The sequence below is a fragment of the Salvelinus namaycush genome, chromosome 39 (genome assembly GCF_016432855.1).
Source record: "Salvelinus namaycush isolate Seneca chromosome 39, SaNama_1.0, whole genome shotgun sequence".
NCBI classification, from domain to species: Eukaryota; Metazoa; Chordata; class Actinopteri; order Salmoniformes; family Salmonidae; genus Salvelinus; species Salvelinus namaycush.
Window position 1 is genome coordinate 15,740,857 of NC_052345.1, and position 12,146 is coordinate 15,753,002.

The window sequence follows — 12,146 nt, forward strand, 5'->3', positions numbered from 1 at the left end:
CAATAGAGAGCTATTTATAACTTGTCAGAATTGTCCAGATCAACTAGCCCATGTCAGCTAACGTTTTTTAGCTGGGTTTTTTAGCACATAGATTTGACTACACATTAGACATGGCAAGATATACAGAATTGTAGAAAAATTTGCTATATTTTCTCTTCACCCCATGAAAAAATGTGTAGAATTACAGGAAATAAGCTTTAAAACCTGCAAAATGTTCTCTCCGCCAACAAGAGGGTTATGAACAGTTTGTGTCATGAAAAGTGCAGGTGCATATAGAACTAGATGGGGGGGCTCGGGATGTTCCCCAATGCTGGATCAAAAAGGTTTAGGAACCCCTGATTTAGACAGAGAGTATAATGACAGGATAAGAACCTGAGGTAGGGAAAATATCAGCCTATCTACAAGTAACAGCGTGGAGACATTCATTACAGACGTAGCTATCTTTTTTCCCCCAGGAAAATGGAACATTTTGAAATATGACATCCATCTGCTCCAGCATACTGTGCAGTACGTCTGGATGATTCAATCTCTGTCTGGGGGAGCGCAGAGCCGAATCCTCTAACAGATTTGAATCCTATAACATCTTTTTTATCTGGCGAGGGGGGATGGAGGAAGGTTTGATTACAGCAGGGTGTATCTTGGATTATCGTCCAGTAGTCCTAACTGGGATTGGGATTATTTACCTGGCTATGACCATCTGGTCACAAAGCTATTTGATAAAGTCATAGACTTTTCCTTTGGGCCACTGACCATAGATAGGTACAGCAGTTAACAGAGGCTGCTGCTGGGAGAACGGTTCATAATAATGGTAGGAGCGAAGCAAATGGAATGGCATCAAACACCCGGTGTAACGCTCGTCAGAAGAAGTAGACCAAGGTGCCGCGTGGTGAGTGTTCATGATCTTTAATACTCAGAACACCAAACAACAACAACAAAAGGAATAACGAGCGTCACGGCTTCACAGAGCGAACAAAAAACAAGATCCCACAACATAGGTGGGAAAACAGGCTGCCTAAGTAGGATTCCCAATCAGAGACAACGATAGACAGCTGCCTCTGATTGGGAACCACACTCGGCCAAAACCAAAGAAATACAACACATAGAATGCCCACTCCACATCACACCCTGACCTCACCAAATAGAGAAATAAAACGGCTCTCTAAGGTCAGGGCGTGACACCCGGAAACCATGTGTTTGATGTATTTGATACCAAATCATTCCGACCATACTACTTCCACCAATTCATTTTGTTCCGCTCAGTGAGTAAACTAAGGGAAATAAGGGGATACGGACAGCCATGTAAGACTGTGTGGACGCAGTCAAACTCAGAGGGAACAGGTGCTGATTAAAACGGGAAAAGCAAAAGGGTAAAGTCAACTTCTCTTTCTAATCCCTCATTTCCCAAACTTCTCCCTGTGACCTTTGGGCTTCTTCGGGCTCTATAATCCTGAACAAGGCTATATGGAGTGTGTGTGTAACATGTGTCTACGTGTATGTGTGTGCATGCATACGTATGCTTTGCATGGGCGTGCGTACGTGTCCCCAATGCTTCTGCATAGAGATGCGGTGTTCTTTTCAATTATGTGCGCTTCGGAGTGCATGCGTGCCAAAGCGCTGCGCCCCGGTCCCGTCACGGGGCGATCGTTTCCACCTTTCCTCCCTTATCGTCTATCCCTATTTCAAAGCCCCTCCATGAGGGTGATGGAGGACCTGAGGGTGATAGAGGGGTGATAATAAAGGAGGATTAGACACGGGGCCTGGCCCGACTCCTCTCTAATTAAAACGCTTAAAGTAAATGCTTGGGTCGGGTAATTGGATCAGACCCACAGATCCGTTATCTCCTAATTGGCTTGTCCCACGTACCGGGCGCTTATCAGATCTCGCCACCCATGTTGATTGACGGGAACCCACGGCTGGGTTGTTCGGTGCTCAGCGGAATGTTTTCTAATAATTCGGTAGACTGTTTTTTCTGCAGTCTTCCGCTTACGCTCATTAATACGGATGTTAATGGGACAATTAGGATTGCCCTCTGTATAATGATTTTTTAATGATTTGTTTTGAATGTAGGCTAGTTCACAGAGGCAGACCAATTCCGATATTTCTTCCACTAATTGGTCTTTTGAGGGTAGTGGACTTTTTCCCTGGTTTACATTCGCTCTTCTGCTCGGATTTTCCCTATAAACAATGGCTTTACTTACTTTTGATATTACACTAATAAAGTTTAGAGACCAAACCTTGTGAAGGTAGGGCGTGGCTATTATTAAGCTTTAGCTACTGCAGGCCTATGATATGAAGGCATTGCGCCCCGGCGCTCCAACTGACTCCGACAGTTGAATTTGAGGCGAGGAAGACTATGTCGGGCCTACCAGAGTTAATCCTAAAATCAAACAATATAATGCTTATCTCTATACAAAATATTCGGATCGAAAATTGAAAAATTACCCTAAAGTTTTCATATTCCACATATCAAAACACAAGGAAAAGTGTTTTTTGTCATTTGTTATTAATAAATCCTCTACAGGATCGGTGTTCCGTCCTCGGGACGGTTGAGCTAACGTAGGCTAATGTGATTAGCATGAGGTTGTAAGAAACAAAACAAAATTCCAGGACATAAACATATCTGATATGGGCAGAAAGCTTAAATTCTTGTTAATCTAACTGCATGGTCCAATTTATAGTAGCTATTACAGTGAAATAATACCATGCTATTGTTTGAGAAGAGTGCACAATTATGAACTTGAAAATGTATGCATAAACTAATTAGGCACATTTGGGCAGTCTTGATACAACATTTTGAATAGGTATGCAATAGTACATTGGATCAGTCTAAAACTTTGCACATGCACTTCTGCCATCTAGTGCCAAAAGTCTAAATTGCGCCTGAGCTAGAATAATTCATTTTGGCCTTCCTCTTGCATTTCAAAGATGATGGTACAAAAAAAAAAAGTTTTTTTTTCTTTGTATTATCTTTTACCAGATCTAATGTGTTATATTCTCCTACATCAATTTAACATTTCCACAAACTTCAAAGTGTTTCCTTTCAAATGGTATCAATAATATGCATATCCTTGCTTCAGGTCCTGAGCTACAGGCAGTTAGATATGTCGTTTTAGGCGAACATTTTAAAAAAGGGGCCACTCCTTAAGGCCCCCAAATGTGGCTCATTTGGCCAACATCTCTCATTTATTGACGGTGCTGGCTGCGCCAGGTTGGATCTGAATGCATATGGATGTCCATAAAATGTCTCAAATGTCTGGTCAATTAAAATCTTCCGTCAGGTTTTCCGGCATCACGATTTGAGAATATTCACATGAAAATCACATGAAAATCATCCAATTGGATGGAAACCTAGCTATAGACACCCTAAAGACTCTGTCAAGTGTGCTAGTCCAGTGTCACTTTGATTCACCAACAGCCCCAAACATCTAAAGAATAAGCTACCAGCCAAACAAGCTTGCAAGAATTGTACTTAAACTACCCCCCCATTCTCATCTGGAGGTTGAGCATTATTTTGTCTGTATCTCTGTAATGTGTCTATCTGTGTAATGTGTCTGTATCTGTGTAATGTGTCTGTATCTCTGTAATGTGTCTGTATCTATGTAATGTGTATGTATCTATGTAATGTGTCTGTATCTGTGTAATGTGTCTGTATCTGTGTAATGTGTCTGTATCTGTGTAATGTGTCTGTATCTCTGTAATGTGTCTGTATCTATGTAATGTGTCTGTATCTGTGTAATGTGTCTGTATCTGTGTAATGTGTCTGTATCTATGTAATGTGTCTGCATCTCTGTAATGTGTCTGTATCTGTGTAATGTGTCTGTATCTATGTAATGTGTCTATATCTGTGTAATGTGTCTGTATCTATGTAATGTGTCTGTATCTCTGTAATTGTATATGTATTTATGTAAAAAAAATAGGGACCACAATGGAAATAAGTCCCCGACTTTACTTTGCAATCCCAGAATCTTTGTGTAAATATGTATTTTTTTTAAATGACAAATAAAATCAATCAATCCAAACTGTGCAGTGGCCAATTGTTGAATAGAACAAGAAATCTGTTACAAAACAATAAAAAGTTGAATGACATTTAGAGATTGTCAAGCCAAGCCTTCTATCCTGGGTAAGCCTACAAGGTAGGGAGGGGTGTATTTTCTGTTTGTTGATATTGACATAGTTTATTGAGTGTGGTGTTGGAAGTGATATTGAAGCACCGAAGTCGGGATACGCTTTGTTTATTGGTTGTGTGGTACATTGGCACGAAAACCTGTTGGTGGAAAATGAGTTGCATATATTTTATATAATTATAAATGTTGAGCATCTGATTGCCCTCTAGCTGATCGTTGTCTGCAGCCGGCTCTGACCGTAGTGAGACAGGCAGGGAGAGTGAGCTTGTCTGTGGTGGTCGGCGAACCCTCAACCTTCTGGCCAGCAGCCCTGCGCGGCATCGACTGTGCCACAAAAGCATGCTGAAATGGCAAAGTCGATATCCACGTTTGTAAACACGGGGTCGCTATAGTTATTGTCATTGTCACATTATCATTGTCAACATACATTTTGAGTTCATTCTATGAGGGGGGAGTTTGTTCATTTTACTTACAGTACAAGGGGAGGGTCATGTGAGGATCATTTGTAACTTTGGGGATGGGGGGTTGTATTTTTTGGGGGATGGGGGGTGTATTTTGTGACACCTTGAGTTGGAACAGCCCCCCCCCCCCCAGTAAATCTCGATCTGTCCCGAACATCGAATCTTTTCACATCAGATCTTTTTCAGAGCTGATCTGAATGGTCAAAAGACCAATTTAGTGAAAAAAATATGGGAATTGGGGTGCCTCATCTAAATGCAGCCTGATTGAACCTCAAATCTGCACACTATGATTTGAGGTCAATGCCTTTGAACCAGAGAAAATTATAGAGGCTTAGAGGCCCCCCTCCCCAATGTCTACCCATTGGGGGACAGGCTGAGACAATGGAGAACATCCAGATGCACTACAGGGGTCCAGCAGACCGTGACAGAATGACTTGTTCTTCCAATGGTTAACGTATATAAAATCCCCCTTCATATCTACAGTGCTTTCAGAAAGTATTCATACCCCTTGACTTATTCCACATTTTGTTGTGTTACAGATTGAATTCAAAATTGATTAAATATACTTTTTTCACTCATCTACACACAATACTCCATAATGACAAAGTGTAAACATATTTGTAGAAATTTTTGCTAATTCTTGCAAATTAAATTCAGAAATGGCTCATTTACATAAGTATTCACACCCCTCTGTCAATACTTTGTAGAAGCATCTTTGTCCGCGATTACAGCTGTGAGTCTTTCTGGGTAAGTCTCTAAGAGCTTTCCACACCTGAATTGTGCAACATTTGCCCATTATTCTTTTCAAAATTCTTCAAGCTCTGTCACATTGGTTTTTGATCATTTCTAGATAACCGTTTTCAGGTCTTGCCATATATTTTCAAGTAGATGTAAGTCTAAACTGTAACTCGGCCACTCAGGAACGTTCACTATCTTCTTTTTAACTAGTTCAGTATAGATTTAGCCTTGTGTTTTAGGTTATTGTCCTGCTGAAAAATGTATTCATCTCCCAGTGCCTGGTGGAAAGCAGACTGAACTAGGTTTTCCTCTAGGATTTGACCTGTGCTTAGCTCCGTTTCTTTTTTATCCCGAGAAACTCCCCAGTCCTTAACCACTACAAACATACCCATAACATGATGCAGCCACCACTATGCTTGAAAATATGGAGAGTGATACTCATTAATGTGTTGTATTGGATTTGCCCCAAACATAACACTTAGTTTTCAGGAAATAAAGTTAATTGCTTTACCAAATGTTTTACAATGTTACTTCAGTGCCTTGTTGTAAACAGGACGCATTCTTTTCACTCTGTTAATGAGGTTAGCATTGTGGAGCTAACTACAATGTTGTTGATCCATCCTCAGTTTTGTCCTATCACAGCCATAAACTCTGTAACTGTTTTTAAAGTCACCATTGGCCTCATGGTGAAATCCCCGAACGGTTTATTTCCATTCTACGGCAACTGAGTTACGAAAGACGCTTGTATATCTTTTGTAGTGACTAGGTGTATCGAAAAACATTATTCAACTTTGACATGATGGGGTTGTGTGTGTAGGCCCTGGTCAAAAGGAGTCCACTATATAGGGAATATGGTGCCATGCTAATAAAGCTTGGGGGATAAGCATCTCATCGCCGCTCGTTAGCTCGCTTGGTTGATAATGCGCTTTATTTATTTACTGTTGACATACGGATCCAGCTGTGAACACGGGAATGTCATCTCTAACTTAATCTCGTTTCTCTGTTAGAGGAGAGAGAGACAAACAGCCGGTGTTGTCGGGAGACCCCGTCACAGATTACCAAACACACGCACGCGCATGCAGGATGGTGAATGAAAACTCCCATGCAGGCACACGTACTGCTGCCAGTTTATCCGTTTATTGCAATATAATGATGGTCAACTATTAGGTGTAGCCTATAGACATGCTGGTCATTCAATACATTCATTATCGTCATTGATTAGGTCAAATGACAAATAACCTGTCAATTAAATGACAATTATAGGCTGTGCTTTAAAAAAATAAATGTGCTATTCCATTACATTCTATTCATTTGTAACACATGTGCCGGGTGTTTATAAATGAATACCAAAGCCCAGAGTGGAAATATTACGGCACACATTCTTTGTCTCTTACCTGAACGGTTTGAACGTCACAAGCCATCTTCTAACCATTATTTTACCGTCGATGTTGCCTGTAATCATTTCCCAAAACACTCAACCAAACAAGCGACCCCCGACATCGTTAACCTCGCAACCTGGGACTCGACTAGGTGCTGAAACTGCTGCATGCCGCTTGCCTCTTAGGGCTTCAACGTGCGACAGACCACTGTTAATACTCCGAGGAAATAGTCAAATGTAAGATTGTATCCCATGAGTTTTCGTTTAATTGAGTCCACGAACAGTAGCTTGAACCAGAGTTGTGACTTTTTTAAATTTGAGCGAAATCTGTTTTTATCCTAAGATTTAGATTTCATGATGTCACTTTGCAAATGAGATAAATCATCTCTATTTAATCGTTGCAGGTTGTCCAGATAACTGGAACGATACAGTATGGTCCCGTTTGCCGCGTATTAGAGTAGCATTCCTCAAAGCAGATGTGGAAGAAAATATAGACCGAATCAGTTGATTTCCATGCAACTTGGTCTCCAAAATCCCTGTCCTCAATATGTACTGCTGGACACTCGGAGAACGAAGTCTATTGGGTGCCTTTCCTCTCTGAAGAAAGCAACGAACTAATGCGCGTTAGAGCGTTTGTCCTCTCGTATGCTTTGGGGGCTCTACTCAACCTCCTTTTGCCATGAGTGTTTTTTGGGTGTCTGGCGCGGGAGGGTTGAGAAATTGCAGTGCGTTTGTTAGTTAGGCTGCTACCTTGCGCACGCATTTCGTTATAGCGCCATCTACGGTTTTTGTTCAAGCCACATTTTGCCACCTGCGACATTTATATTAATTAAAGTTTTGCTGACATAGATAATCCTTGTGCAAAAATAGACAATTTAGTTACCATGCCCTGCATTATCATTAGTCATTTTATAATATTGCATATTGTAAAAACTATTTGTCGGTAGCTATTTAAAACAAATATTTTTGTAAGCTACTCATATTCCAATGTCTCTTCAAAGAAATGCCACGCTGATAGCCCATCCAGCGGCTGAGATATTCACCCTCTCCGTTATAAACTCAACAAAAAAAGAAACGTCCTCTCACTTTTCAGCAAACTTAACATGTGTAAATATTTGCATGAACATAACAAGATTCAACAACTGAGACATAAACTGATCAAGTTCCACAGACATGTGACTAACAGAAATGGAATAATGTGTCCCTGAACAAAGGGGGGGGTCAAATTCAAAAGTAACAGTCAGTATCTGGTGTGGTCACCAGCTGCATTAAGTACTGCAGTGTATCTCCTCCTCATGGACTGCACCAGATTTGCCCGTTCTTGCTGTGAGATGTTTCCCCACATGGCAGAAAACGGACATTCCTGTCTTGCAGCAAATCACGCACAGAACGAGCAGTATGGCTGGTGGCATTGTCATGCTGGAGGGTCATGTCAGGATGAGCCTGCAGGAAGGCTACCACATGAGGGAGGAGGACGTCTCTGTAACGCACAGCGTTGAGATTGCCTGCAATGACAACAAGCTCAGTCCGATGATGCTGTGACACACCACCCCAGACCATGACGGACCCTCCACCTCCAAATCGATCCCGCTCCAGAGTACAGGCCTCAGTGTAACGCTCATTCCTTCAACGATAAACGCGAATCCAACCATCCTTCTTGGTGAGACAAAACCACGGCTCGTCAGTAAAGAGCACTTTTTGCCAGTCCTGTCTGGTCCAGCGACGGTGGGTTTGTGCCCATACGCGACGTTGTTGCCGGTGATGTCTGATGTCTACAACAGGCCTACAAGCCCTCAGTCCAGCCTCTCTCAGCCTATTGAGGACAGTCTGAGCACTGATGGAGGGATTGTGCATTCCTGGTGTAACTCAGGCAGTTGTTGTTGCCATCCTGTACCTGTCCCGCAGGTGTGATATTTGGATGTAACGATCCTGTGCAGGTGTTGTTACACGTGGTCTGCCACTGCGAGGATGATCAGCTGTCCGTCCTGTCTCCCTTTAGCGCGGTCTTAGTCATCTCACAGTACTTACATTGCAATTTATTGCCCTGGCCACATCTGCAGTCCTCATGTCTCCTTGCAGCATGCCTAAGGCACATTCACGCAGATGAGCAGGGACCCTGGGCATCTTTCTTTTGGTGTTTTTCAGAGTCAGTAGAAAGGCCTCTTTAGTGTCCTAAGTTTTCATAACTGTGACCTTAATTGCCTCCCGTCTGTAAGCTGTTAGTGTCTTAACGACCGTTCCACAGGTGCATGTTCATTAATTGTTTATGGTTCATTGAACACACATGGGAAACAGTGTTTAAACCCTTTACAATGAAGATCAATGAAGTTATTTGGATTTTTACGAATGATCTTTGAAAGACAGGGTCCTGAAAAAGGGACGTTTCTTTTTTTGCTGAGTTTAGCTGTGTCTATTTCAGGACCAAGGACAGCAACCAAACTCTACATCCATTCGGATGCAACAGTGACACCCAGCGGTCACTTGTTGAACGGTGAATATGGATTCGCTTCGTAATAACGACATTCCCTTATACTATACTGCAATGTTGCTTCATTAGTAATTGTTTATTGTTTATATATGCATCCAGAACACACTGAGTTGTCCTCTATTAAGGTACGAAGTTAGTGGTTTGATTAACTATAAACCTGCAAACTGACACTGAATTTGTGGCATTTCATCGAGGGAAGATACAGTAAGTCATTAAGCTGCTCAAACCGCTGAACGTGAAACTATCATCAGAATTGAATCTGACACACAATAAGCTATAAGACTACACTACACGTTACCCGTGGGCCCGGAATGGGCCGAGGTATAAAGAAAAGCACCAAAAAGGAGAGAAAATCATATTCAGACACATCACAAGTCCCATCACACTTTCCAGCTCTCTGAATCACTGGTGCGGTGGAGCAAAAATCAGCACAGAGCGAGTCAGTGTGAGAGCAGATCTGTAGGGGCCCAAATGGAGATGACAGAAAAGAGAAATCTCCAGCCCAGTCGTGCATGAGAGAGAGACACTGATGTGTCATTTTGACTGACAGGCAGCACATTGGCCCTCCAAATGAAGGTACAGTATCACTGGTTCAGGGACTCTCTGTCTTGGTTGGTTCTCAGTCTGTTGTGAGGAAAACACTATTGTAAATTCCTGTGCGTTTCGGTAGAGAGTGTAAAATCCTAATAACAGGTTTCCCTAATTCACAAGATTTTACACTCTCTACCGAAATGCACAGGAAGGGAATTCACTTTCCATATTGGGCGGCAGCCTCCTGTGGCTGAGCATGTGTTGCTTCCAGCCTGTCAGAAATGGATAACAAAATATAATTATATTCTATTTTTTCCATGTCCCCTGCAAATTCTTGTGGATGTTTGCGCGCACACACACACACACACACACACGCACACGCACACGCACACGCACACCTCCATCAACGAGAAAAGAGATCAATACAGTCTAAATATCATTCTGTCATTCTGTGTTATGGCTAAACTTGCTCCATGTACAGTTCTGCACCATAGTGGATCCAACCCAATGTTCAGTACCTGCTGTCAGCATCACTTGTAGTTTATGGATGTTGCAGTGCTCAAACTAGAGTCTATGTCACACTCATTCTGGTACTCAACGCACAATGGAAACCATCAGTATAGCCGCAGACTGTGCACGAGTGTATAAAGCCCTGGTCCTTGTCAGAGTGTTATACATGAGGGATGTATAACACTGTGAAATCAGCGTAACTGATGTCATCCATATACCATGCCAACGGACTGTAACAGTAGGTAGACAGAGACAGGAGGGGGTATGGCGCCAGCATCAGTAACAGAGAGAAAGAAGCCATTTCATTTCTCTAGCTTAAAAAAAAGGGATCTGATTTCTGATGACACAAGTTGTCTGTGTTCTGGTACCAAGGGGAACAAAGCCTATGAAATAATATTAGTCTGGTGGAGGATGGTAACTCACTAACTTGCAGTTGGCTAGATTGTAGGCTTCTGGACAGGGCTGATAACATAACCCTGTGTTGAAAAGGAGAAGCTGTTTGCGTGGTGAAAAAGGAGAGTGAATTGATTTGTGTCAAAGGCTTCCTCGCTTCTCTTTAGGTTTGATTTGAACAAAGAGCAAGAACACAGGCCATGCAGAACGTAATTTTAAAATCAGTTGTTTTGCCAGCCAATGAGGACAGTTGAGGTGAGGTCAATGCTGTTGGCTGGGGATACTTCCTCTGTTTTGAATAATACGCTATGATCACATACTCTACTGCCTATCAGGATAAGGTAAGACCCAGATGCAGACCGTGTCGAAGTAACAATATTTATTACAGCAACAGGGGAGAAGGTACAGGACAGCAGTCAGGCACAGGGGCAGGCAGAGTGGTCAGGCGGGCGGGCTCAGGGTCAGGCAAGGGGGGGGGGGGGGCTCCTGGGTGGCGCAGTGGTCTAGTCTGTGCCACCAGAGACTCTGGGTTCGCGCCCAGTCTCTGTCGCAGCCGGCCACGACCGGGAGGTCCGTGGGGCGACGCACAATTGGCCAAGCGTCGTCCGGGTTAGGGAGGGTTTGGCCGGTAGGGATATCCTTGTCTCATCGCGCTCCAGCAACCCCAGTGGCAGGCCGGGCGCAGTGCGCGCTAACCAAGGTCGCCAGGTGCACGGTGTTTCCTCCGACACATTGGTGCGGCTGGCTTCCGGGTTGGATGCGCGCTGTGTTAAGAAGCAGTGCGACTTGGTTGGGTTGCGTTTCGGAGGACGCATGGCTTTCAACCTTCGTCTCTCCCGAGCACGTACGGGAGTTGTAGCGATGAGACAAGATAGTAACTACTAACAATTGGATACCACGAAATTGGGGAGAAAAGGGGGGGTAAAAACAATAAAAAATAAAAATAAATGTTTAAGACAGGCAAGGGTCAAAACCAGGAGGACGAGAAGAGAGAGACTGGGGAAAAGCAGGCGCTGAACACAAAAAACACAAAAAACACTGGTTGACTTGACAAACAAGACGAACTGGCAACAGACAAACAGAGAACACAGGTATAAAAACACAGGAGATAATAGAGAAGACGGGCGACACCTGGAGGGGGTGGAGACAATCACAAAGACAGGTGAAACAGATCAGGGTGTGACACTGCCAATGTTACCGATCTAATTGAATTCACAATGGTGCCTTAAGGAACACTACAGGTAGGAATGTACTGTCACTGCTGAAATACTTTTCCATGGTATGTTAATCCTGTAAATATGAACCATACAGGAGAGGGGAATTATGAGAAACAGATTGTAATCTAGTATAGCATTTATAGACAAGAGTACACACATGATCCATATGTCCATGTTATGGCTTGGGAGCTAGCTAGTTGACAAACGGAGCACTTCAAGTAGCTTTGATTCTGGGCTCAATGCAAAGCCAAACCTAGCCCAACTCAGCTCAGCTCACCCAAGTTTAGGACTCCTCAGCCCAAACAG

At 43.0% G+C, this 12,146-nt stretch overlaps 1 pseudogene; it reads right to left on the reverse strand.

Annotated features, from left to right (window-relative positions):
• Nucleotides 1-6,785, reverse strand: part of LOC120032727 — a 171,716-nt pseudogene extending 164,931 nt beyond the window's left edge.
• Nucleotides 6,786-12,146: the final 5,361 nt, after the last annotated feature.